The sequence below is a fragment of the Sesamum indicum genome, linkage group LG1 (assembly GCF_026168435.1).
Source record: "Sesamum indicum cultivar Baizhima isolate 11 linkage group LG1, ASM2616843v1, whole genome shotgun sequence".
Classification (NCBI taxonomy): domain Eukaryota; kingdom Viridiplantae; phylum Streptophyta; class Magnoliopsida; order Lamiales; family Pedaliaceae; genus Sesamum; species Sesamum indicum.
The window spans coordinates 6076871-6104311 of NC_142657.1; the positions used below are offsets into that span (position 1 = coordinate 6076871).

Sequence of the window (27441 nt, forward strand, 5' to 3'; positions counted from 1 at the left end):
ACAAAAGATGTAATTCCTACTCAAACGAATCTAATACTCACTTCCATATGAGTATAATCAACGAAGGATATAATCCGTACTCAAACTAAATTAATACTTACTTCCATATGAATCTTCTACATATGTACGAACAAAATTTATTATCTCTACTTATACAAATTAAACTAGTGTTTGAACAGTTAATATAAATTACTAAAATTGTCAAAATTACAAATTTTGTTCATGCATATGTAGAAGCATCATATGGAAGTAAGTATAAATTTATTTTGAGTATGGATTACCTCCTTCATTGATCATACTCATATGGAAGTGAGTATAAATTTAGTTTGAGTAGTATAGAGTGGAAATCACTAGAAAATCCTATCCAACTATTACAAAAATTGGAGTACGAAACACCATACGATTATTACAGGCCAATATACAACTTAAATGATAATAACAAATGAAAGAAATAATAAAATAATTAAATCAACAGTATAGTGATTAACATGCTTAAAGCAGCTAGATCCAATATCTCGATAAAGGAATACGGTCACAAGGCACTGTTTCCACAATGAACCGACTCACGGTAACTCCACAAACCAAGAACCCGACCACAACTAGTATCACTCAGATCTCAGTATCACACGGTCATAGAGACCCCTACAAAATATTTCACAAAGAACTTTGGCGAATGGTGAAGGAGATAAACAGCTTGATTCATGTTTTAGCCGAAAGGGAGAATACCCTATTTAAAGGGGTGAAAACAGTGGTAGAGAAGAAAAACCTTGGTGGCTTTCCTAAACCATTAGATTTGTTTATGAAAATGGCCATGGCTTTCGGAGAACAGAAGGCAGAAAATCACAGAGAGGATTCGGAGAGGAGAGGAAGTAGACAGCGCAGAAAAAACAAATAAGAGGGAAACTGAAATTCAGGGCTAGGGGTGTGATATAAGTAGGTGGATTGGATGGGTGGGGTTACCGGGTCGGTTGTGGGCCGCCAAGTGGGTCAGGTAATTGGGCTGCCAAGGTCGGCCTTTTAATAAGTCAATAGGCTACAAATTATAACAAGTAGGGATTACATCTTTTGTTGATCGTACTAAATGTATCGGCAACTTTTAACTAGCTGCAAATATAATTAAATATATTTATTGTAGATCATGCTAATCGCACGGGCATGAGTTTTAATTAGTATAAATGGGATTACATATATATTTCGTTGATCAAAGCATTGAATATTCTTGCTTTCATACTAATTCTACCGCCATGAATTTTAACTCAGTATATAAGTAGAACTACATAATTTTGTTGATCATACTAATTGTTCATATGCAAGAAGGTACATATATATTTTCTTAGTAAAAGCATCACATTATGCTTGTAAACTAATTGTACGAACATTGGTTTTAGACTGGACCAACATAATAACTTCTTTGGTACACCACAATAATTGCACGTACACGATTTTTCACTTGATGATCATAATAAATACACGGAACATGAATTTTCACTTGGTATAAATACGTTCGCACAAGACTATATTATACTTTATTGATACAAACATCAATAATATATTCACATTTATAATTAAGACAATTTGCAACTTTTCTTGACATATTAATTGTACTGACATGAGCTTTAAATTGATATGAGTAGGATTATATTTCAAAATAATTCTATAAATAATGTTTAATTTGGTAACTAGGACTAAATATTTCATTGATGGAAGCACCATAAATATACGTATATGAGTTTTATTAACTTAGATAAATGTTACAAGAATTAATCACAAATCTTATTCCTCGTTCATATTCAAGAATATAGTGATGATTAATACGCTTTTATAGATATCATAAAAATTAACATGCAATCACAATTTGTGTTAGACATATTATACTAATATATCCGTATTACAAATTTATACATCAACCTCAAGTGCAATCGCGAATAATTTGATTTAATTTTCAACTTTCTTCAAGAACTCCAGATATATATGTGTACATATATATCCACCTACTCACCCATAGTATTTTTACTTATATTTTATTGATAACACTAATTATTTTAGTAATTTTAATTCTATTAATTCTATAATTTTTATAATTTTAGTCTTGTAAAAACTAATTATCATAACTTCTGTAGGACAAAAAATGACAGCCCCTCATAAATTACAAGACAGAAACTGTATTTTTATACCTATACAAATAAGTAGGAATTAACATTTTAATAATCACACTAACTGCTCAAACACTAGTTTAATTGGTATAAGTAGAGATAATAAATTTTGTTCATACATATGTAGAAGCATAATATTAAAGTATGTATTAATTTAGTTTGAGTACGGATTACGTCTTTCGTTGATCATACTCATATGGAAGTGAGTATTAATTTAGTTTGAGTAAGGATTACTTCTTTTGTTGATCGTACTAAATGAATCGGCAAGTTTAACTAGACGCAAATAGGATTATATATATTTCTTGTTGATAATGCCAATCGAACAGACATGAGTTTAAATTTGTATAAATTGGATTACATATGTATTTCGTTGATCAAAGCAATGAATATTAATGCTTTCACACTAAATGTACTGTCATGAATTTTAACTCAGTATATCAGTAAAACTACAAAATTTTGCTGAGCATACTAATTGTTCATATGCACGAACGTACATAATTGATCATACCAATTGTTCATATGCAGTAGGTTTCGGATCTATGTTTTCTTTGCAAATGAAACGAGCCACCATGTTCGTACTCGGCTCCAAAACCAATTTCTCCCATGCATCATTGGCATCTCCACCACATCGAAGGAATACCTCTGTGGCGTTTAACCGATAGATCTGCCACCCAAATTCCTCCCTCATCCTCAAGATCTTTTCAACTTGACGGCAAGCTAATTTGCAAGTATTCATCTTAATTTCATCTATAGCTGCCTTAAGAAGCTTAGCCCTAGTTTCACCATCGACTAGACCCTCACTCCTGAAGAATTCATCCATCTCGGGGACCCCGATTGTACGCCTAATCCCATAATCATAGTCACGAATTTTTGGGTCAAAAAATGCCTTGCCCTCCTCCACCAACCCGATATCCACCATCTGATCAACCCTTTTCGACACGTACGAGTGCAAGACCGGGATCGCCACGTCCATCCAGAGAAAGCAACACTCTTACTTGGAGGAAAACTCATTGTTGTCAGTGACAAGTGCCTGTATGAAGGAATTGGACCCTCCAGCAATGATTGGCAACCGATTCATTTGTACGATGGCATCAGTAGCCAGCAATGCGTGATGCACAAAATCATGTACAGTGAAATCCACCTCGGGATCAATGATTCCGAGCAAATGGTGCGGCACGCCATGGCATTCCTCATTGCTCACCTTATTGGTTACTATGTCAAGGCCCTTGTAGACTGAATTTTGTCCGAGTTGATGACCTCTGCCCCGAAACGGGTGGCCAGGTCTATCGCCAGGCGCGATTTGCCTGTGCTAGTGGCACCCAATACCACCACCACCTTATCCTTCCCTTGGTGCTTCTTCATCATGCCCCGAGCTGAAAAGTTTGTCATGCTAGATTGTGCTGGCTTCCAATCGGAGATCGACATTTTAATTGGTAATTACTTTTACTTTTTGTAACACCTGTCAATTTCATCACACAAATAAAAAAAGAAAAAGGACACGTGTTAGAATACTCTAAAACTAAACTTGTACCAAATACAATCTACTATTTTAGAATATCTATCTATCATAGAGTGACAAGCCCTTCTCAACTCTTGGATTAATTTCTCTTCTTCAAAACGATTTGTTTGAAGAAAAACTTCAAACATTTGTATGCTCTAGAGAGAATCACGAACAAGTTTCATTGATGTGAAAGAAATTACCTGGACAATTGTTTGAAACATGAAGAAACATAGGATGTGTAGGGGGGTATTTATACACACATACGTACACATAATGTAGAACAAATCAAGCCATTCATGGTAATAACTACACCCCTATCCCTATCCACTTACTATATAACAATTCAAATAAATCATGAGTAAGGCTCTGTCCAAATTACAGTATTTTTTACTGTATTTACAGAATAGGAAAAGAATCATTAATTATTGCGAAGCTGTCGTAAAAAGATAATACAAATACTAATCATAATTAAGATGTCAAAATCTACACTGTGCAGGTACCATAAGAGATGCAATAAATCCATCGATAATTATTTTTTGTAAAAAATTATTCTTGGGATGTATAATGAGTAATTTTACAATATTGAATGAGAAAAAAATTATGAGAAATTAAAAGATAATGAGAAAGTACGTAGTGATTATCCATATCTTACGTAGGATTTGGTTTTGAGTAAAGTCAAGTGAGTTTACAAAATTGAATTTTGAATCTCAGAAAGTATCCTCATTAATTTGTCAACCTACTATGTATGAAAAAAAGATATATTATAATGACAAAATCGATATTAATTTAACGTTAATAAATGTGTTCTACAGATTTTATCTCTTATTTAGATTTACTGAAATTTAATTGGAGCAAATTCTGAATGTTAATTATACTATTCTTGTAATTGTTACTATATGCAATTGATTCATGTATTTGGACATTTTGTGGTCCATGATTTATATTAAAGTAATTAAGTTGCAGTATCCATCCGTTGATGTTACTGATTGATCCATTTATTTAAGTTTATTTTGTTTTAGTTTTGTAATAACGCTATTGTATGCAGTAGTAATTTAGTTTCCTGAATTATTTTACATGAATTCTTCATTATATGTTACAGGAATTAATCACACAACATATTCCTCGTTAATATTCAGGAATATAGCAATGATTAATATGCTCATATGGATATCATAAATGTTAACATGCGATCACAATTTGTGTTAGTCATCTTATATTAATATATTCACATTATACATTTATTCATCTATCTCAAATGCAATCACGAATAATTTGATTTACTTTATCCCTATGCACATCAAAAAGAAATATACATAATCCTATTTGCGACTAGTTAAAACTTTCCGATACATTTAGTACGATCAACAAAAGATGTAATTCCTACTCAAACGAATCTAATACTCACTTCCATATGAGTATGATCAACGAAGGATATAATCCGTACTCAAACTAAATTAATACTTACTTCCATATGAATCTTCTACATATGTACGAACAAAATTTATTATCTCTACTTATACAAATTAAACTAGTGTTTGAACAGTTAATATAAATTACTAAAATTGTCAAAATTACAAATTTTGTTCATGCATATGTAGAAGCATCATATGGAAGTAAGTATAAATTTATTTTGAGTATGGATTACCTCCTTCATTGATCATACTCATATGGAAGTGAGTATAAATTTAGTTTGAGTAGTATAGAGCGGAAATCACTAGAAAATCCTATCCAACTATTACAAAAATTGGAGTACGAAACACCATACGATTATTACAGGCCAATATAAAACTTAAATGATAATAACAAATGAAAGAAATAATAAAATAATTAAATCAACAGTATAGTGGTTAACATGCTTAAAGCAGCTAGATCCAATATCTCGATAAAGGAATACGGTCACAAGGCACTGTTTCCACAATGAACCGACTCACGGTAACTCCACAAACCAAGAACCCGACCACAACTAGTATCACTCAGATCTCAGTATCACACGGTCATAGAGACCCCTACAAAATATTTCACAAAGAACTTTGGCGAATGGTGAAGGAGATAAACAGCTAGATTCATGTTTTAGCCGAAAGGGAGAATCCCCTATTTAAAGGGGTGAAAACAGTGGTAGAGAAGGAAAACCTTGGTGGCTTTCCTAAACCATTAGATTTGTTTATGAAAATGGCCATGGCTCTCGGAGAACAGAAGGCAGAAAATCACAGAGAGGATTCGGAGAGGAGAGGAAGTAGACAGCGCAGAAAAAACAAATAAGAGGGAAACTGAAATTCAGGGCTAGGGGTGTGATATAAGTAGGTAGATTGGATGGGTGGGGTTACCGGGTCGGTTGTGGGCCGCCAAGTGGGTCAGGTAATTGGGCTGCCAAGGTCGGCCTTTTAATAAGTCAATAGGCTACAAATTATAACAAGTAGGGATTACATCTTTTGTTGATCGTACTAAATGTATCGGCAACTTTTAACTAGCTGCAAATATAATTAAATATATTTATTGTAGATCATGCTAATCGCACGGGCATGAGTTTTAATTAGTATAAATGGGATTACATATATATTTCGTTGATCAAAGCATTGAATATTCTTGCTTTCATACTAATTCTACCGCCATGAATTTTAACTCAGTATATAAGTAGAACTACATAATTTTGTTGATCATACTAATTGTTCATATGCAAGAAGGTACATATATATTTTGTTAGTAAAAGCATCACATTATGCTTGTAAACTAATTGTACGAACATTGGTTTTAGACTGGACCAACATAATAACTTCTTTGGAACACCACAATAATTGCACGTACACGATTTTTCACTTGATGATCATAATAAATACACGGAACATGAATTTTCACTTGGTATAAATACGTTCGCACAAGACTATATTATACTTTATTGATACAAACATCATTAATATATTCACATTTATAATTAAGACAATTTGCAACTTTTCTTGACATATTAATTGTACTGACATGAGCTTTAAATTGATATGAGTAGGATTATATTTCAAAATAATTCTATAAATAATGTTTAATTTGGTAACTAGGACTAAATATTTCATTGATGGAAGCACCATAAATATACGTATATGAGTTTTATTAACTTAGATAAATGTTACAAGAATTAATCACAAATCTTATTCCTCGTTCATATTCAAGAATATAGTGATGATTAATACGCTTTTATAGATATCATAAAAATTAACATGCAATCACAATTTGTGTTAGACATATTATACTAATATATCCGTATTACAAATTTATACATCAACCTCAAGTGCAATCGCGAATAATTTGATTTAATTTTCAACTTTCTTCAAGAACTCCAGATATATATGTGTACATATATATCCACCTACTCACCCATAGTATTTTACTTATATTTTATTGATAACACTAATTATTTTAGTAATTTTAATTCTATTAATTCTATAATTTTTATAATTTTAGTCTTGTAAAAACTAATTATCATAACTTCAGTAGGACAAAAAATGACAGCCCCTCATAAATTACAAGACAGAAACTGTATTTTTATACCTATACAAATAAGTAGGAATTAACATTTTAATAATCACAGTAACTGCTCAAACACTAGTTTAATTGGTATAAGTAGAGATAATAAATTTTGTTCATACATATGTAGAAGCATAATATTAAAGTATGTATTAGTTTAGTTTGAGTACGGATTCCGTCCTTCGTTGATCATACTCATATGGAAGTGAGTATTAATTTAGTTTGAGTAAGGATTACTTCTTTTGTTGATCGTACTAAATGAATCGGCAAGTTTAACTAGACGCAAATAGGATTATATATATTTCTTGTTGATAATGCCAATCGAACAGACATGAGTTTAAATTTGTATAAATTGGATTACATATGTATTTCGTTGATCAAAACATTGAATATTAATGCTTTCACACTAAATTTACTGCCATGAATTTTAACTCAGTATATCAGTAAAACTACAAAATTTTGCTGAGCATACTAATTGTTCATATGCACGAACGTACATAATTGATCATACCAATTGTTCATATGCAGTAGGTTTCGGATCTATGTTTTCTTTGGAAATGAAACGAGCCACCATGTTCGTGCTCGGCTCCAGCACCAATTTCTCCCATGCATCATTGGCATCTCCACCACATCGAAGGAATACCTCTGTGGCGTTTAACCGATAGATCTGCCACCCAAATTCCTCCCTCATCCTCAAGATCTTTTCAACTTGACGGCAAGCTAATTTGCAAGTATTCATCTTAATTTCATCTATAGCTGCCTTAAGAAGCTTAGCCCTAGTTTCACCATCGACTAGACCCTCACTCCTGAAGAATTCATCCATCTCGGGGACCCCGATGGCACGCCTAATCCCATAATCATAGTCACGAATTTTTGGGTCAAAAAATGCCTTGCCCTCCTCCACCAACCCGCTATCCATCATCTGATCAACCCTTTTCGACACGTACGAGTGCAAGACCGGGATCGCCACGTCCATCCAGAGAAAGCAACACTCGTACTTGGAGGAAAACTCAGTGTTGTCAGTGACAAGTGCCTGTATGAAGGAATTGGACCCTCCAGCAATGATTGGTAACCGATTCTTTTGTACGATGGCATCAGCAGCCAGCAATGCATGATGCACAAAATCATGTACAGTGAAATCCACCTCGGGATCAATGATTCCGAGCAAATGGTGCGGCACGCCGTGGCATTCCTCATTGCTCACCTTATTGGTTACTATGTCAAGGCCCTTGTAGACCTGAATTTTGTCCGAGTTGATGACCTCTGCCCCGAAACGGGTGGCCAGGTCTATCGCCAGGCGCGATTTGCCTGTGGCAGTGGCACCCAATACCACCACTACCTTATCCTTCCCTTGGTGCTTGTTCATCATGCCCCGAACTGAAAAGTTTGTCATGCTAGATTGTGCTGGCTTCCAAGCGGAGATCGACATTTTAATTGGTAATTACTTTTACTTTTTGTAACACCTGTCAATTTCATCACACAAATAAAAAAAGAAAAAGGACACGTGTTAGAATACTCTAAAACAAAACTTGTACCAAATACAATCTACTATTTTAGAATTTCTATCTATCATAGAGTGACAAGCCCTTCTCAACTCTTGGATTAATTTCTCTTCTTCAAAACGATTTGTTTGAAGAAAAACTTCAAACATTTGTATGCTCTAGAGAGAATCACGAACAAGTTCCATTGATGTGAAAGAAATTACCTGGACAATTGTTTGAAACATGAAGAAACATAGGATGTGTAGGGGGGTATTTATACACACATACGTACACATAATGTAGAACAAATCAAGCCATTCATGGTAATAACTACACCCCTATCCCTATCCACTTACTATATAACAATTCAAATAAATCATGAGTAAGGCTCTGTCCAAATTACAGTATTTTTTACTGTATTTACGGAATAGGAAAAGAATCATTAATTATTGCGAAGCTGTCGTAAAAAGATAATACAAATACTAATCATAATTAAGATGTCAAAATCTACACCGTGCAGGTACCATAAGAGATGCAATAAATCCATCGATAATTATTTTTTGTAAAAAAAATTCTTGGGATGTATAATGAGTAATTTTACGATATTGAATGAGAAAAAAATTATGAGAAATTAAAAGATAATGACAAAGTACGTAGTCATTTGCTTTTGAGTAAAGTCAAGTGAGTTTACAAAATTGAATTTTGAATCTCAAAAGGTATCCTCATTAATTTGTCAACCTACTATATATGAAAAAAAGATATATTATAATGACAAAATCGATATTAATTTAACGTTAATAAATGTGTTCTACAGATTTTATCTCTTATTTAGATTTACTGAAATTTAATTGGAGCAAATTCTGAATGTTAATTATACTATTCTTGTAATTGTTACTATATGCAATTGATTCATGTATTTGGACATTTTGTGGTCCATGATTTATATGAAAGTAATTAAGTTGCAGTATCCATCCGTTGATGTTACTGATTGATCCATTTATTTTAGTTTATTTTGTTTTAGTTTTGTAATAACGCTATTGTATGCAGTAGTAATTTAGTTTCCTGAATTATTTTACATGAATTCTTCATTATATGTTACAGGAATTAATCACACAACTTATTCCTCGTTAATATTCAGGAATATAGCAATAATTAATATGCTCTTATGGATATCATAAATGTTAACATGCGATCACAATTCGTGTTAGTCATCTTATATTAATATATTCACATTATACATTTATTCATCTATCTCAAATGCAATCACGAATAATTTGATTTACTTTATCCCTATGCACATCAAAAAGAAATATACATAATCCTATTTGCGACTAGTTAAAACTTTCCGATACATTTAGTACGATCAACAAAAGATGTAATTCCTACTCAAACGAATCAAATACTCACTTCCATATGAGTATGATCAACGAAGGATATAATCCGTACTCAAACTAAATTAATACTTACTTCCATATGATGCTTCTACATATGTACGAACAAAATTTATTATCTCTACTTATACAAATTAAACTAGTGTTTGAACAGTTAATATAAATTACTAAAATTGTCAAAATTATAAATTTTGTTCATGCTTATGTGGAAGCTTCATATGGAAGTAAGTATAAATTTATTTTGAGTATGGATTACCTCTTTCATTGATCATACTCATATGGAAGTGAGTATAAATTTAGTTTGAGTAGTATAGAGCGGAAATCACTAGAAAATCCTATCCAACTATTACAAAAATTGGAGTACGAAACACCATCGATTATTACAGGCCAATATACAACTTAAATGATAATAACAAATGAAAGAAATAATGAAATAATTAAATCAACAGTATAGTGATTAACATGCTTAAAGCAGCTAGATCCAATATCTCGATAAAGGAATACGGTCACAAGGCACTGTTTCCACAATGAACCGACTCACGGTAACTCCACAAACCAAGAACCCGACCACAACTCCGATCACTCAGATCTTAGTATCACACGGTCATAGGGACCCCTACAAAATATTTCTCAAAGAACTTTGGCGAATGGTGAAGGAGATAAACAGCTTGATTCATGTTTTAGCCGAAAGGGAGAATCCCCTATTTAAAGGGGTGAAAACAGTGGTAGAGAAGGAAAACCTTGGTGGCTTTCCTAAACCATTAGATTTGTTTATGAAAATGGCCCTGGCTCTCGGAGAACAGAAGGCAGAAAATCACAGAGAGGATTCGGAGAGGAGAGGAAGTAGACAACGCAGAAAAAACAAATAAGAGGGAAACTGAAATTTAGGGCTAGGGGTGTGATATAAGTAGGTAGATTGGATGGGTCGGGTTACCGGGTCGGTTGTGGGCCGCCAAGTGGGTCAGGTAATTGGGCTGCCAAGGTCGGCCTTTTAATAAGTCAATAGGCTACAAATTATAACAAGTAGGGATTACATCTTTTGTTGATCGTACTAAATGTATCGGCAACTTTTAACTAGCTGCAAATAGGATTAAATATATTTATTGTAGATCATGCTAATCGCACGGGCATGAGTTTTAATTAGTATAAATGGGATTACATATATATTTCGTTGATCAAAGCATTGAATATTCTTGCTTTCATACTAATTCTACCGCCATGAATTTTAACTCAGTATATAAGTAGAACTACATAATTTTGTTGATCATACTAATTGTTCATATGCAAGAAGGTACATATATATTTTGTTAGTAAAAGCATCACATTATGCTTGTAAACTAATTGTAAGAACATTGGTTTTAGACTGGACCAACATAATAACTTCTTTGGTACACCACAATAATTGCACGTACACGATTTTTCACTTGATGATCATAATAAATACACGGAACATGAATTTTTACTTGGTATAAATACGTTCGCACAAGACTATATTATACTTTATTGATACAAACATCATTAATATATTCACATTTATAATTAAGACAATTTGCAACTTTTCTTGACATATTAATTGTACTGACATGAGCTTTAAATTGATATGAGTAGGATTATATTTCAAAATAATTCTATAAACAATGTTTAATTTGGTAACTAGGACTAAATATTTCATTGATGGAAGCACCATAAATATACGTATATGAGTTTTATTAACTTAGATAAATGTTACAAGAATTAATCACAAATCTTATTCCTCGTTCATATTCAAGAATATAGCGATGATTAATACGCTTTTATAGATATCATAAAAATTAACATGCAATCACAATTTGTGTTAGTCATATTATACTAATATATCCGTATTACAAATTTATACATCAACCTCAAGTGCAATCGCGAATAATTTGATTTAATTTTCAACTTTCTTCAAGAACTCCAGATATATATGTGTACATATATATCCACCTACTCACCCATAGTATTTTTACTTATATTTTATTGATAACACTAATTATTTTAGTAATTTTAATTCTATTAATTCTATAATTTTTATAATTTTAGTCTTGTAAAAACTAATTATCATAAGTTCTATAGGACAAAAAATGACAGCCCCTCATAAATTACAAGACAGAAACTGTATTTTTATACCTATACAAATAAGTAGGATTTAACATTTTAATAATCACACTAACTGCTCGAACACTAGTTTAATTGGTATAAGTAGAGATAATAAATTTAGTTCATACATATGTAGAAGCATAATATTAAAGTATGTATTAATTTAGTTTGAGTACGGATTACGTCCTTCGTTGATCATACTCATATGGAAGTGAGTATTAATTTAGTTTGAGTAAGGATTACTTCTTTTGTTGATCGTACTAAATGAATCGGCAAGTTTAACTAGACGCAAATAGGATTATATATATTTCTTGTTGATAATGCCAATCGAACAGACATGAGTTTAAATTTGTATAAATTGGATTACATATGTATTTCGTTGATCAAAGCATTGAATATTAATGCTTTCACACTAAATGTACTGCCATGAATTTTAACTCAGTGTATCAGTAAAACTACAAAATTTTGCTGATCATACTAATTGTTCATATGCACGAACGTACATAATTGATCATACTAATTGTTCATATGCAGTAGGTTTCGTATCTATGTTTTCTTTGCAAATGAAACGAGCCACCATGTTCGTACTCGGCTCCAGCACCAATTTGTCCCATGCATCATTGGCATCTCCACCACATTGAAGGAATACCTCTGTGGCGTTTAACCGATAGATCTGCCACCCAAATTCCTCCCTCATCCTCAAGATCTTTTCAACTTGACGGCAAGATAATTTGCAAGTATTCATCTTAATTTCATCTATAGCTGCCTTAAGAAGCTTAGCCCTAGTTTCACCATCGACTAGACCCTCACTCCTGAAGAATTCATCCATCTCGGGGACCCCGATGGCACGCCTAATCCCATAATCATAGTCACGAATTTTTGGGTCAAAAAATGCCTTGCCCTCCTCCACCAACCCGCTATCCACCATCTGATCAACCCTTTTCGACACGTACGAGTGCAAGACCGGGATCGCCACGTCCATCCAGAGAAAGCAACACTCGTACTTGGAGGAAAACTCAGTGTTGTCAGTGACAAGTGCCTGTATGAAGGAATTGGACCCTCCAGCAATGATTGGTAACCGATTCTTTTGTACGATGACATCAGCAGCCAGCAATGCATGATGCACAAAATCATGTACAGTGAAATCCACCTCGGGATCAATGATTCCGAGCAAATGGTGCGGCACGCCGTGGCATTCCTCATTGCTCACCTTATTGGTTACTATGTCAAGGCCCTTGTAGACCTGAATTTTGTCCGAGTTGATGACCTCTGCCCCGAAACGGGTGGCCAGGTCTATCGCCAGGCGCGATTTGCCTGTGGCAGTGGCACCCAATACCACCACCACCTTATCCTTCCCTTGGTGCTTGTTCATCATGCCCCGAACTGAAAAGTTTGTCATGCTAGATTGTGCTGGCTTCCAAGCGGAGATCGACATTTTAATTGGTAATTACTTTTACTTTTTGTAACACCTGTCAATTTCATCACACAAATAAAAAAAGAAAAAGGACACGTGTTAGAATACTCTAAAACAAAACTTGTACCTAATACAATCTACTATTTTAGAATTTCTATCTATCATAGAGTGACAAGCCCTTCTCAACTCTTGGATTAATTTCTCTTCTTCAAAACGATTTGTTTGAAGAAAAACTTCAAACATTTGTATGCTCTAGAGAGAATCACGAACAAGTTCCATTGATGTGAAAGAAATTACCTGGACAATTGTTTGAAACATGAAGAAACATAGGATGTGTAGGGGGGTATTTATACACACATACGTACACATAATGTAGAACAAATCAAGCCATTCATGGTAATAACTACACCCCTATCCCTATCCACTTACTATATAACAATTCAAATAAATCATGAGTAAGGCTCTGTCCAAATTACAGTATTTTTTACTGTATTTACGGAATAGGAAAAGAATCATTAATTATTGCGAAGCTGTCGTAAAAAGATAATACAAATACTAATCATAATTAAGATGTCAAAATCTACACCGTGCAGGTACCATAAGAGATGCAATAAATCCATCGATAATTATTTTTTGTAAAAAAAATTCTTGGGATGTATAATGAGTAATTTTACGATATTGAATGAGAAAAAAATTATGAGAAATTAAAAGATAATGACAAAGTACGTAGTCATTTGCTTTTGAGTAAAGTCAAGTGAGTTTACAAAATTGAATTTTGAATCTCAAAAGGTATCCTCATTAATTTGTCAACCTACTATATATGAAAAAAAGATATATTATAATGACAAAATCGATATTAATTTAACGTTAATAAATGTGTTCTACAGATTTTATCTCTTATTTAGATTTACTGAAATTTAATTGGAGCAAATTCTGAATGTTAATTATACTATTCTTGTAATTGTTACTATATGCAATTGATTCATGTATTTGGACATTTTGTGGTCCATGATTTATATGAAAGTAATTAAGTTGCAGTATCCATCCGTTGATGTTACTGATTGATCCATTTATTTTAGTTTATTTTGTTTTAGTTTTGTAATAACGCTATTGTATGCAGTAGTAATTTAGTTTCCTGAATTATTTTACATGAATTCTTCATTATATGTTACAGGAATTAATCACACAACTTATTCCTCGTTAATATTCAGGAATATAGCAATAATTAATATGCTCTTATGGATATCATAAATGTTAACATGCGATCACAATTCGTGTTAGTCATCTTATATTAATATATTCACATTATACATTTATTCATCTATCTCAAATGCAATCACGAATAATTTGATTTACTTTATCCCTATGCACATCAAAAAGAAATATACATAATCCTATTTGCGACTAGTTAAAACTTTCCGATACATTTAGTACGATCAACAAAAGATGTAATTCCTACTCAAACGAATCAAATACTCACTTCCATATGAGTATGATCAACGAAGGATATAATCCGTACTCAAACTAAATTAATACTTACTTCCATATGATGCTTCTACATATGTACGAACAAAATTTATTATCTCTACTTATACAAATTAAACTAGTGTTTGAACAGTTAATATAAATTACTAAAATTGTCAAAATTATAAATTTTGTTCATGCTTATGTGGAAGCTTCATATGGAAGTAAGTATAAATTTATTTTGAGTATGGATTACCTCTTTCATTGATCATACTCATATGGAAGTGAGTATAAATTTAGTTTGAGTAGTATAGAGCGGAAATCACTAGAAAATCCTATCCAACTATTACAAAAATTGGAGTACGAAACACCATCGATTATTACAGGCCAATATACAACTTAAATGATAATAACAAATGAAAGAAATAATGAACTAATTAAATCAATAGTATAGTGATTAACATGCTTAAAGCAGCTAGATCCAATATCTCGATAAAGGAATACGGTCACAAGGCACTGTTTCCACAATGAACCGACTCACGGTAACTCCACAAACCAAGAACCCGACCACAACTCCGATCACTCAGATCTCAGTATCACACGGTCATAGGGACCCCTACAAAATATTTCACAAAGAACTTTGGCGAATGGTGAAGGAGATAAACAACTTGATTCATGTTTTAGCCGAAAGGGAGAATCCCCTATTTAAAGGGGTGAAAACAGTGGTAGAGAAGGAAAACCTTGGTGGCTTTCCTAAACCATTAGATTTGTTTATGAAAATGGCCCTGGCTGTCGGAGAACAGAAGGCAGAAAATCACAGAGAGGATTCGGAGAGGAGAGGAAGTAGACAGCGCAGAAAAAACAAATAAGAGGGAAACTGAAATTTAGGGCTAGGGGTGTGATATAAGTAGGTAGATTGGATGGGTCGGGTTACCGGGTCGATTGTGGGCCGCCAAGTGGGTCAGGTAATTGGGCTGCCAAGGTCGGCCTTTTAATAAGTCAATAGGCTACAAATTATAACAAGTAGGGATTACATCTTTTGTTGATCGTACTAAATGTATCGGCAACTTTTAACTAGCTGCAAATAGGATTAAATATATTTATTGTAGATCATGCTAATCGCACGGGCATGAGTTTTAATTAGTATAAATGGGATTACATATATATTTCGTTGATCAAAGCATTGAATATTCTTGCTTTCATACTAATTCTACCGCCATGAATTTTAACTCAGTATATAAGTAGAACTACATAATTTTGTTGATCATACTAATTGTTCATATGCAAGAAGGTACATATATATTTTGTTAGTAAAAGCATCACATTATGCTTGTAAACTAATTGTATGAACATTGGTTTTAGACTGGACCAACATAATAACTTCTTTGGTACACCAAAATAATTGCACGTACACGATTTTTCACTTGATGATCATAATAAATACACGGAACATGAATTTTTACTTGGTATAAATACGTTCGCACAAGACTATATTATACTTTATTGATACAAACATCATTAATATATTCACATTTATAATTAAGACAATTTGCAACTTATCTTGACATATTAATTGTACTGACATGAGCTTTAAATTGATATGAGTAGGATTATATTTCAAAATAATTCTATAAATAATGTTTAATTTGGTAACTAGGACTAAATATTTCATTGATGGAAGCACCATAAATATACGTATATGAGTTTTATTAACTTAGATAAATGTTACAAGAATTAATCACAAATCTTATTCCTCGTTCATATTCAAGAATATAGCGATGATTAATACGCTTTTATAGATATCATAAAAATTAACATGCAATCACAATTTGTGTTAGTCATATTATACTAATATATCCGTATTACAAATTTATACATCAACCTCAAGTGCAATCGCGAATAATTTGATTTAATTTTCAACTTTCTTCAAGAACTCCAGATATATATGTGTACATATATATCCACCTACTCATCCATAGTATTTTTACTTATATTTTATTGATAACACTAATTATTTTAGTAATTTTAATTCTATTAATTCTATAATTTTTATAATTTTAGTATTGTAAAAACTAATTATCATAACTTCTATAGGACAAAAAATGACAGCCCCTCATAAATTACAAGACAGAAACTGTATTTTTATACCTATACAAATAAGTAGGATTTAACATTTTAATAATCACACTAACTGCTCGAACACTAGTTTAATTGGTATAAGTAGAGATAATAAATTTTGTTCATACATATGTAGAAGCATAATATTAAAGTATGTATTAATTTAGTTTGAGTACGGATTACGTCCTTCGTTGATCATACTCATATGGAAGTGAGTATTAATTTAGTTTGAGTAAGGATTACTTCTTTTGTTGATCGTACTAAATGAATCGGCAAGTTTAACTAGACGCAAATAGGATTATATATATTTCTTGTTGATAATGCCAATCGAACAGACATGAGTTTAAATTTGTATAAATTGGATTACATATGTATTTCGTTGATCAAAGCATTGAATATTAATGCTTTCACACTAAATGTACTGCCATGAATTTTAACTCAGTATATCAGTAGAACTACAAAATTTTGCTGATCATACTAATTGTTCATATGCACGAACGTACATAATTGATCATACTAATTGTTCATATGCAGTAGGTTTCGGATCTATGTTTTCTTTGCAAATGAAACGAGCCACCATGTTCGTACTCGGCTCCAGCACCAATTTCTCCCATGCATCATTGGCATCTCCACCACATTGAAGGAATACCTCTGTGGCGTTTAACCGATAGATCTGCCACCCAAATTCCTCCCTCATCCTCAAGATCTTTTCAACTTGACGGCAAGCTAATTTGCAAGTATTTATCTTAATTTCATCTATAGCTGCCTTAAGAAGCTTAGCCCTAGTTTCACCATCGACTAGACCCTCACTCCTGAAGAATTCATCCATCTCGGGGACCCCGATGGCACGCCTAATCCCATAATCATAGTCACGAATTTTTGGGTCAAAAAATGCCTTGCCCTCCTCCACCAACCCGCTATCCACCATCTGATCAACCCTTTTCGACACGTACGAGTGCAAGACCGGGATCGCCACGTCCATCCAGAGAAAGCAACACTCGTACTTGGAGGAAAACTCAGTGTTGTCAGTGACAAGTGCCTGTATGAAGGAATTGGACCCTCCAGCAATGATTGGTAACCGATTCTTTTGTACGATGGCATCAGCAGCCAGCAATGCATGATGCACAAAATCATGTACAGTGAAATCCACCTCGGGATCAATGATTCCGAGCAAATGGTGCGGCACGCCGTGGCATTCCTCATTGCTCACCTTATTGGTTACTATGTCAAGGCCCTTGTAGACCTGAATTTTGTCCGAGTTGATGACCTCTGCCCCGAAACGGGTGGCCAGGTCTATCGCCAGGCGCGATTTGCCTGTGCCAGTGGCACCCAATACCACCACCACCTTATCCTTTCCTTGGTGCTTGTTCATCATGCCCTGAACTGAAAAGTTTGTCATGCTAGATTGTGCTGGCTTCCAAGCGGAGATCGAGATTTTAATTGGTAATTACTTTTACTTTTTGTAACACCTGTCAATTTCATCACACAAATAAAAAAAGAAAAAGGACACGTGTTAGAATACTCTAAAACAAAACTTGTACCAAATACAATCTACTATTTTAGAATTTCTATCTATCATAGAGTGACAAGCCCTTCTCAACTCTTGGATTAATTTCTCTTCTTCAAAACGATTTGTGTGAAGAAAAACTTCAAACATTTGTATGCTCTAGAGAGAATCACGAACAAGTTCCATTGATGTGAAAGAAATTACCTGGACAATTGTTTGAAACATGAAGAAACATAGGATGTGTAGGGGGGTATTTATACACACATACGTACACATAATGTAGAACAAATCAAGCCATTCATGGTAATAACTACACCCCTATCCCTATCCACTTACTATATAACAATTCAAATAAATCATGAGTAAGGCTCTGTCCAAATTACAGTATTTTTTACTGTATTTACGGAATAGGAAAAGAATCATTAATTATTGCGAAGCTGTCGTAAAAAGATAATACAAATACTAATCATAATTAAGATGTCAAAATCTACACCGTGCAGGTACCATAAGAGATGCAATAAATCCATCGATAATTATTTTTTGTAAAAAAAATTCTTGGGATGTATAATGAGTAATTTTACGATATTGAATGAGAAAAAAATTATGAGAAATTAAAAGATAATGACAAAGTACGTAGTCATTTGCTTTTGAGTAAAGTCAAGTGAGTTTACAAAATTGAATTTTGAATCTCAAAAGGTATCCTCATTAATTTGTCAACCTACTATATATGAAAAAAAGATATATTATAATGACAAAATCGATATTAATTTAACGTTAATAAATGTGTTCTACAGATTTTATCTCTTATTTAGATTTACTGAAATTTAATTGGAGCAAATTCTGAATGTTAATTATACTATTCTTGTAATTGTTACTATATGCAATTGATTCATGTATTTGGACATTTTGTGGTCCATGATTTATATGAAAGTAATTAAGTTGCAGTATCCATCCGTTGATGTTACTGATTGATCCATTTATTTTAGTTTATTTTGTTTTAGTTTTGTAATAACGCTATTGTATGCAGTAGTAATTTAGTTTCCTGAATTATTTTACATGAATTCTTCATTATATGTTACAGGAATTAATCACACAACTTATTCCTCGTTAATATTCAGGAATATAGCAATAATTAATATGCTCTTATGGATATCATAAATGTTAACATGCGATCACAATTCGTGTTAGTCATCTTATATTAATATATTCACATTATACATTTATTCATCTATCTCAAATGCAATCACGAATAATTTGATTTACTTTATCCCTATGCACATCAAAAAGAAATATACATAATCCTATTTGCGACTAGTTAAAACTTTCCGATACATTTAGTACGATCAACAAAAGATGTCCTACTCAAACGAATCTAATACTCACTTCCATATGAGTATGATCAACGAAGGATATAATCCGTACTCAAACTAAATTAATACTTACTTCCATATGATGCTTCTACATATGTACGAACAAAATTTATTATCTCTACTTATACAAATTAAACTAGTGTTTGAACAGTTAATATAAATTACTAAAATTGTCACAATTATAAATTTTGTTTATGCATATGTGGAAGCATCATATGGAAGTAAGTATAAATTTATTTTGACTATGGATTACCTCCTTCATTGATCATACTCATATGGAAGTGAGTATAAATTTAGTTTGAGTAGTATAGAGCGGAAATCACAAGAAAATCCTATCCAACTATTACAAAAATTGGAGTACGAAACACCATCGATTATTACAGGCCAATATACAACTTAAATGATAATAACAAATGAAAGAAATAATGAAATAATTAAATCAACAGTATAGTGATTAACATGCTTAAAGCAGCTAGATCCAATATCTCGATAAAGGAATACGGTCACAAGGCACTGTTTCCACAATGAACCGACTCACGGTAACTCCACAAACCAAGAACCCGACCACAACTCCGATCACTCAGATCTTAGTATCACACAGTCATAGGGACCCCTACAAAATATTTCACAAAGAACTTTGGCGAATGGTGAAGGAGATAAACAGCTTGATTCATGTTTTAGCCGAAAGGGAGAATCCCCTATTTAAAGGGGTGAAAACAGTGGTAGAGAAGGAAAACCTTGGTGGCTTTCCTAAACCATTAGATTTGTTTATGAAAATGGCCCTGGCTCTCGGAGAACAGAAGGCAGAAAATCACAGAGAGGATTCGGAGAGGAGAGGAAGTAGACAACGCAGAAAAAACAAATAAGAGGGAAACTGAAATTTAGGGCTAGGGGTGTGATATAAGTAGGTAGATTGGATGGGTCGGGTTACCGGGTCGGTTGTGGGCCGCCAAGTGGGTCAGGTAATTGGGCTGCCAAGGTCGGCCTTTTAATAAGTCAATAGGCTACAAATTATAACAAGTAGGGATTACATCTTTTGTTGATCGTACTAAATGTATCGGCAACTTTTAACTAGCTACAAATAGGATTAAATATATTTATTGTAGATCATGCTAATCGCACGGGCATGAGTTTTAATTAGTATAAATGGGATTACATATATATTTCGTTGATCAAAGCATTGAATATTCTTGCTTTCATACTAATTCTACCGCCATGAATTTTAACTCAGTATATAAGTAGAACTACATAATTTTGTTGATCATACTAATTGTTCATATGCAAGAAGGTACATATATATTTTGTTAGTAAAAGCATCACATTATGCTTGTAAACTAATTGTACGAACATTGGTTTTAGACTGGACCAACATAATAACTTCTTTGGTACACCACAATAATTGCACGTACACGATTTTTCACTTGATGATCATAATAAATACACGGAACATGAATTTTTACTTGGTATAAATACGTTCGCACAAGACTATATTATACTTTATTGATACAAACATCATTAATATATTCACATTTATAATTAAGACAATTTGCAACTTTTCTTGACATATTAATTGTACTGACATGAGCTTTAAATTGATATGAGTAGGATTATATTTCAAAATACTTCTATAAATAATGTTTAATTTGGTAACTAGGACTAAATATTTCATTGATGGAAGCACCATAAATATACGTATATGTGTTTTATTAACTTAGATAAATGTTACAAGAATTAATCACAAATCTTATTCCTCGTTCATATTCAAGAATATAGCGATGATTAATACGCTTTTATAGATATCATAAAAATTAACATGCAATCACAATTTGTGTTAGTCATATTATACTAATATATCCGTATTACAAATTTATACATCAACCTCAAGTGCAATCGCGAATAATTTGATTTAATTTTCAACTTTCTTCAAGAACTCCAGATATATATGTGTACATATATATCCACCTACTCACCCATAGTATTTTTACTTATATTTTATTGATAACACTAATTATTTTAGTAATTTTAATTCTATTAATTCTATAATTTTTATAATTTTAGTCTTGTAAAAACTAATTATCATAACTTCTGTAGGACAAAAAATGACAGCCCCTCATAAATTACAAGACAGAAACTGTATTTTTATACCTATACAAATAAGTAGGATTTAACATTTTAATAATCACACTAACTGCTCGAACACTAGTTTAATTGGTATAAGTAGAGATAATAAATTTTGTTCATACATATGTAGAAGCATAATATTAAAGTATGTATTAATTTAGTTTGAGTACGGATTACGTCCTTCGTTGATCATACTCATATGGAAGTGAGTATTAATTTAGTTTGAGTAAGGATTACTTCTTTTGTTGATCGTACTAAATGAATCGGCAAGTTTAACTAGACGCAAATAGGATTATATATATTTCTTGTTGATAATGCCAATCGAACAGACATGAGTTTAAATTTGTATAAATTGGATTACATATGTATTTCGTTGATCAAAGCATTGAATATTAATGCTTTCACACTAAATGTACTGCCATGAATTTTAACTCAGTATATCAGTAGAACTACAAAATTTTGCTGATCATACTAATTGTTCATATGCACGAACGTACATAATTGATCATACTAATTGTTCATATGCAGTAGGTTTCGGATCTATGTTTTCTTTGCAAATGAAACGAGCCACCATGTTCGTACTCGGCTCCAGCACCAATTTCTCCCATGCATCATTGGCATCTCCACCACATTGAAGGAATACCTCTGTGGCGTTTAACCGATAGATCTGCCACCCAAATTCCTCCCTCATCCTCAAGATCTTTTCAACTTGACGGCAAGCTAATTTGCAAGTATTCATCTTAATTTCATCTACAGCTGCCTTAAGAAGCTTAGCCCTAGTTTCACCATCGACTAGACCCTCACTCCTGAAGAATTCATCCATCTCGGGGACCCCGATGGCACGCCTAATCCCATAATCATAGTCACGAATTTTTGGGTCAAAAAATGCCTTGCCCTCCTCCACCAACCCGCTATCCACCATCTGATCAACCCTTTTCGACACGTACGAGTGCAAGACCGGGATCGCCACGTCCATCCAGAGAAAGCAACACTCGTACTTGGAGGAAAACTCAGTGTTGTCAGTGACAAGTGCCTGTATGAAGGAATTGGACCCTCCAGCAATGATTGGTAACCGATTCTTTTGTACGATGGCATCAGCAGCCAGCAATGCATGATGCACAAAATCATGTACAGTGAAATCCACCTCGGGATCAATGATTCCGAGCAAATGGTGCGGCACGCCGTGGCATTCCTCATTGCTCACCTTATTGGTTACTATGTCAAGGCCCTTGTAGACCTGAATTTTGTCCGAGTTGATGACCTCTGCCCCGAAACGGGTGGCCAGGTCTATCGCCAGGCGCGATTTGCCTGTGCCAGTGGCACCCAATACCACCACCACCTTATCCTTTCCTTGGTGCTTGTTCATCATGCCCTGAACTGAAAAGTTTGTCATGCTAGATTGTGCTGGCTTCCAAGCGGAGATCGAGATTTTAATTGGTAATTACTTTTACTTTTTGTAACACCTGTCAATTTCATCACACAAATAAAAAAAGAAAAAGGACACGTGTTAGAATACTCTAAAACAAAACTTGTACCAAATACAATCTACTATTTTAGAATTTCTATCTATCATAGAGTGACAAGCCCTTCTCAACTCTTGGATTAATTTCTCTTCTTCAAAACGATTTGTTTGAAGAAAAACTTCAAACATTTGTATGCTCTAGAGAGAATCACGAACAAGTTCCATTGATGTGAAAGAAATTACCTGGACAATTGTTTGAAACATGAAGAAACATAGGATGTGTAGGGGGGTATTTATACACACATACGTACACATAATGTAGAACAAATCAAGCCATTCATGGTAATAACTACACCCCTATCCCTATCCACTTACTATATAACAATTCAAATAAATCATGAGTAAGGCTCTGTCCAAATTACAGTATTTTTTACTGTATTTACGGAATAGGAAAAGAATCATTAATTATTGCGAAGCTGTCGTAAAAAGATAATACAAATACTAATCATAATTAAGATGTCAAAATCTACACCGTGCAGGTACCATAAGAGATGCAATAAATCCATCGATAATTATTTTTTGTAAAAAAAATTCTTGGGATGTATAATGAGTAATTTTACGATATTGAATGAGAAAAAAATTATGAGAAATTAAAAGATGGATATTCCTCATGCTTCTTCAAGAAAGCATGGAATGTGGTGGGTGATCAAGTATGCAGGGCCGTTCTGGATTTCTTTAGGAATGGACGGATGCTACGACAACTGAACCACACTGTCATTGCTCTCGTGCCCAAATCAGAGCATTCCTCTTCCGTTGCTGACTACCGACCGATTTCGTGCTGCAATGTCATATACAAAGCCATCACGAAAATTATATCGGACAGACTTGCACCTGCATTGGAACACCTAATCGACCATTGCCAATCTGCATTTATTGGAGGTCGCAACATCACCGACAATATCTTCTTGGCGCAAGAAATGGTGCGACAGTACTCGAGGAAACGGATTTCACCTCGATGTACTATCAACATCGATCTTCGCAAGGCATATGACTCGGTCTCGTGGACATTTCTCTCCCGAGTACTTCACGGGTATGGTTTTCCCCCTATGTTTATTGCCTGGATAATGGAGTGCGTCTGCACCTCATCATTTTCTGTATCTTTGAATGGTTCCCTACACGGATTCTTCCCGGGGAAGAAAGGCCTACGGCAAGGGGACCCGATGTCGCCAGCCCTCTTCCTACTTGGCATGGAATACCTGTCCCGCATGATCAAGAGGAAGACTTGCAACTCAGATTTCAACTATCACCCGAAATGTGAAAAGTTGAAAATCACCCACCTCCTCTTTGCTGACGACTTGATGCTTTTCTCTCGAGGAGACCTTCCATCTATCCACATCCTGATGGAATGCCTGAAAGTTTTTAGGGACGCATCCGGCCTTTCCATTAACACCTCCAAATCGTGCATTTTTACGGCAGGCATTCGGAATGAAGAACTTGATGAAATCCTTGCTAGGACATCGTTTGTGAGAGGTGAGATGCCAATCCGATACCTTGGCATCCCATTAGCGGCACAACGACTTTCAGTCAACAACTACTCACCGCTTGTGGACCAAATTGCCAAATGCATTTCGAAGTGGAAGTCGAAATCATTATCTTACGCAGGCCGACTGGAACTCGTCCGTTCGGTTATTCAGGGTGTGGAGTGTTTCTGGCTCCAAGTTTTTCCCCTTCCAGCGGTGGTCATCGAGAAAATTCACCGTCTTTGTAGGAATTTCCTATGGAATTCTAGGAGGGCGCCAGTCGCTTGGGAGGAAATCTGCCATCCCAAGGAAGAAGGGGGACTCGGTATTCGGCACATACAGTCCTGGAACGTGGCTCTACTTGCTCGTGTATTATGGAACATTCACCGCAAGGCAGACACGTTGTGGGTACAGTGGGTCAACGGTGTCTACCTCAGAGATGCATCAATCTGGGACTGGCAACCGAAGAAGGGGGATTCTCCACTCCTTCAACGGCTTGCCGAAATCCGCAACAGGATGATCTCCGAATTTGGGTCTTCAGAGGCAGCGATTGAGCAGATGACGAGATGGTCCACCCTAAAGGGACTCCAGACGTCGAAAGCCTATGAGTACTTCAGGCCAAAACTTGCGAGGCAACCTTGGAAAGCAGCTATTTGGAAGGCTTTCATCCCGCCGAAGTACTCGTTCATCATGTGGCTTGGTCTGCGCAACAGATTGGCTACACGGGACAGACTCGAGTTCCTCCATGAGGAGGACTTATGTTCACTTTGCATCAACACCAAAGAATCGGCCAAACACCTTTTCTTTGAGTGCCCGTTTAGCACCTACGTTTGGTCACATATCCGAGTATGGCTTGGGATCAACCGACGTATGTCCACCTTGCACAGTGCGGTGAAATGGCTCAAGAAGGAGAAAACCGGATCCTCCGTTCATAACAAAGCACGACACCTCGCTTTGTCATGCACAGTCTACACCCTTTGGCGGCATCGTAACGAATTCATTTTTGAGGGTGCAGTACCCAATCCCGAGGGCCTTATTATGTCTATAGGGTCCTCTTGTCACTTTTCCCGCACGGTTTAATTGCTCTTTAAACTTTAGTGTGGGTCTTTTGTACCTCTCCGGGTATGCCCAGAGTACCTTGTAAATATTACGGATGAATGAAAACTTACAATTCACCCAAAAAAAAAAAAGTTTATCATGTTGGATTGTGCTGGCTTCCAGGAGGAGATCGACATTCTAATTGGTAATTACTTTAAGTATTTTTAAAACCTGTCAATTTCATCACACAAATAAAAAAAAAGGAAAAGGCCATGTGTTAGAATTATCTCAAACAAAACAAACAAAACATATACCAAATACAATCTACTATTTTATAATATCTATCTATCATAGAGAGATAAGCCCTTTTCAATTCTTGGATTAATTTCTCTTCTTCAAAAGGATTTGATTCAAGAAAAACTTCAAAAATTTGTGGGCTCTAGAGAGAATCAAGAATAAGTTTCATTGATGTGAAAGAAATTACCTAAGTAATTGTTTGAAACACGAAGAAACATAGGAGGTCTAGGGGGGTCTTTATACATACATACTTACACAGTGTGTGGAACAAATCAAGCCATGTATAGTAATAACTTCAAACCCTATCCACTTACTATATAACATTCAAATAAATCATGAGCAAAGCTCTGTCCAAATTAATGTATTTTAGACTGTATTTACAAAATAGGAAAATAATCATAAATTATTGCGAAGATGTCGTTAAAAGATAATACAAATACTAATCATAATTAAGATGTCAAAAATCTACACCGTGCAGGTACCATAAGAGGTGCTATAAATCCATCGATAATTATTTTTTGTAAAAAAATTATTCTTGGGTTGTATAATGAGTAATTTTACTATATCAAATGAGAACAAATTATGAGAAATTAAAAGATAATGATGAAGTACTTACTGATTATCCGTATCTTACGTAGGATTTGCTTTTGAGTAAAATCGAGTGGTTTAAGTATTCTCATTAATTCGTCAACCTACATATATATGGAAAATATATATTATAAAGACAAAATCTATATTAATTGAACGTTAATAAATCTGGTCTAGAGATTTTATCTGTTCTTTAGATTTACTGAAATTTAATTGGAGCAAATTCTGAATGTTAATTATCCTATTCTTGTAATTGTTACTATATGCAATTGATTCATGTATTCGGACATTTTGTGGTCCATGATTAATATGAAAGTAATTAAATTGCAGTATCCATCCGTTCATGATACTGATTGCATCCATTTATTTTACTTTATTTTGTTTT

General features: G+C 34.0%; 5 pseudogenes; all 5 read right to left on the minus strand.

Annotated features, from left to right (window-relative positions):
• Positions 1-2655: 2655 nt before the first annotated feature.
• On the minus strand, positions 2656-3578 carry LOC105180052 (adenylate isopentenyltransferase 5, chloroplastic pseudogene; annotated as a pseudogene).
• A 4094-nt stretch (positions 3579-7672) lies between these two features.
• On the minus strand, positions 7673-8536 carry LOC105180051 (adenylate isopentenyltransferase 5, chloroplastic pseudogene; annotated as a pseudogene).
• Positions 8537-12668: 4132 nt separating this feature from the next.
• On the minus strand, positions 12669-13532 carry LOC148789387 (adenylate isopentenyltransferase 5, chloroplastic pseudogene; annotated as a pseudogene).
• Positions 13533-17664: 4132 nt separating this feature from the next.
• Positions 17665-18528, minus strand: LOC148789388 (adenylate isopentenyltransferase 5, chloroplastic pseudogene; annotated as a pseudogene).
• A 4128-nt stretch (positions 18529-22656) lies between these two features.
• On the minus strand, positions 22657-23520 carry LOC148789389 (adenylate isopentenyltransferase 5, chloroplastic pseudogene; annotated as a pseudogene).
• Positions 23521-27441: the final 3921 nt, after the last annotated feature.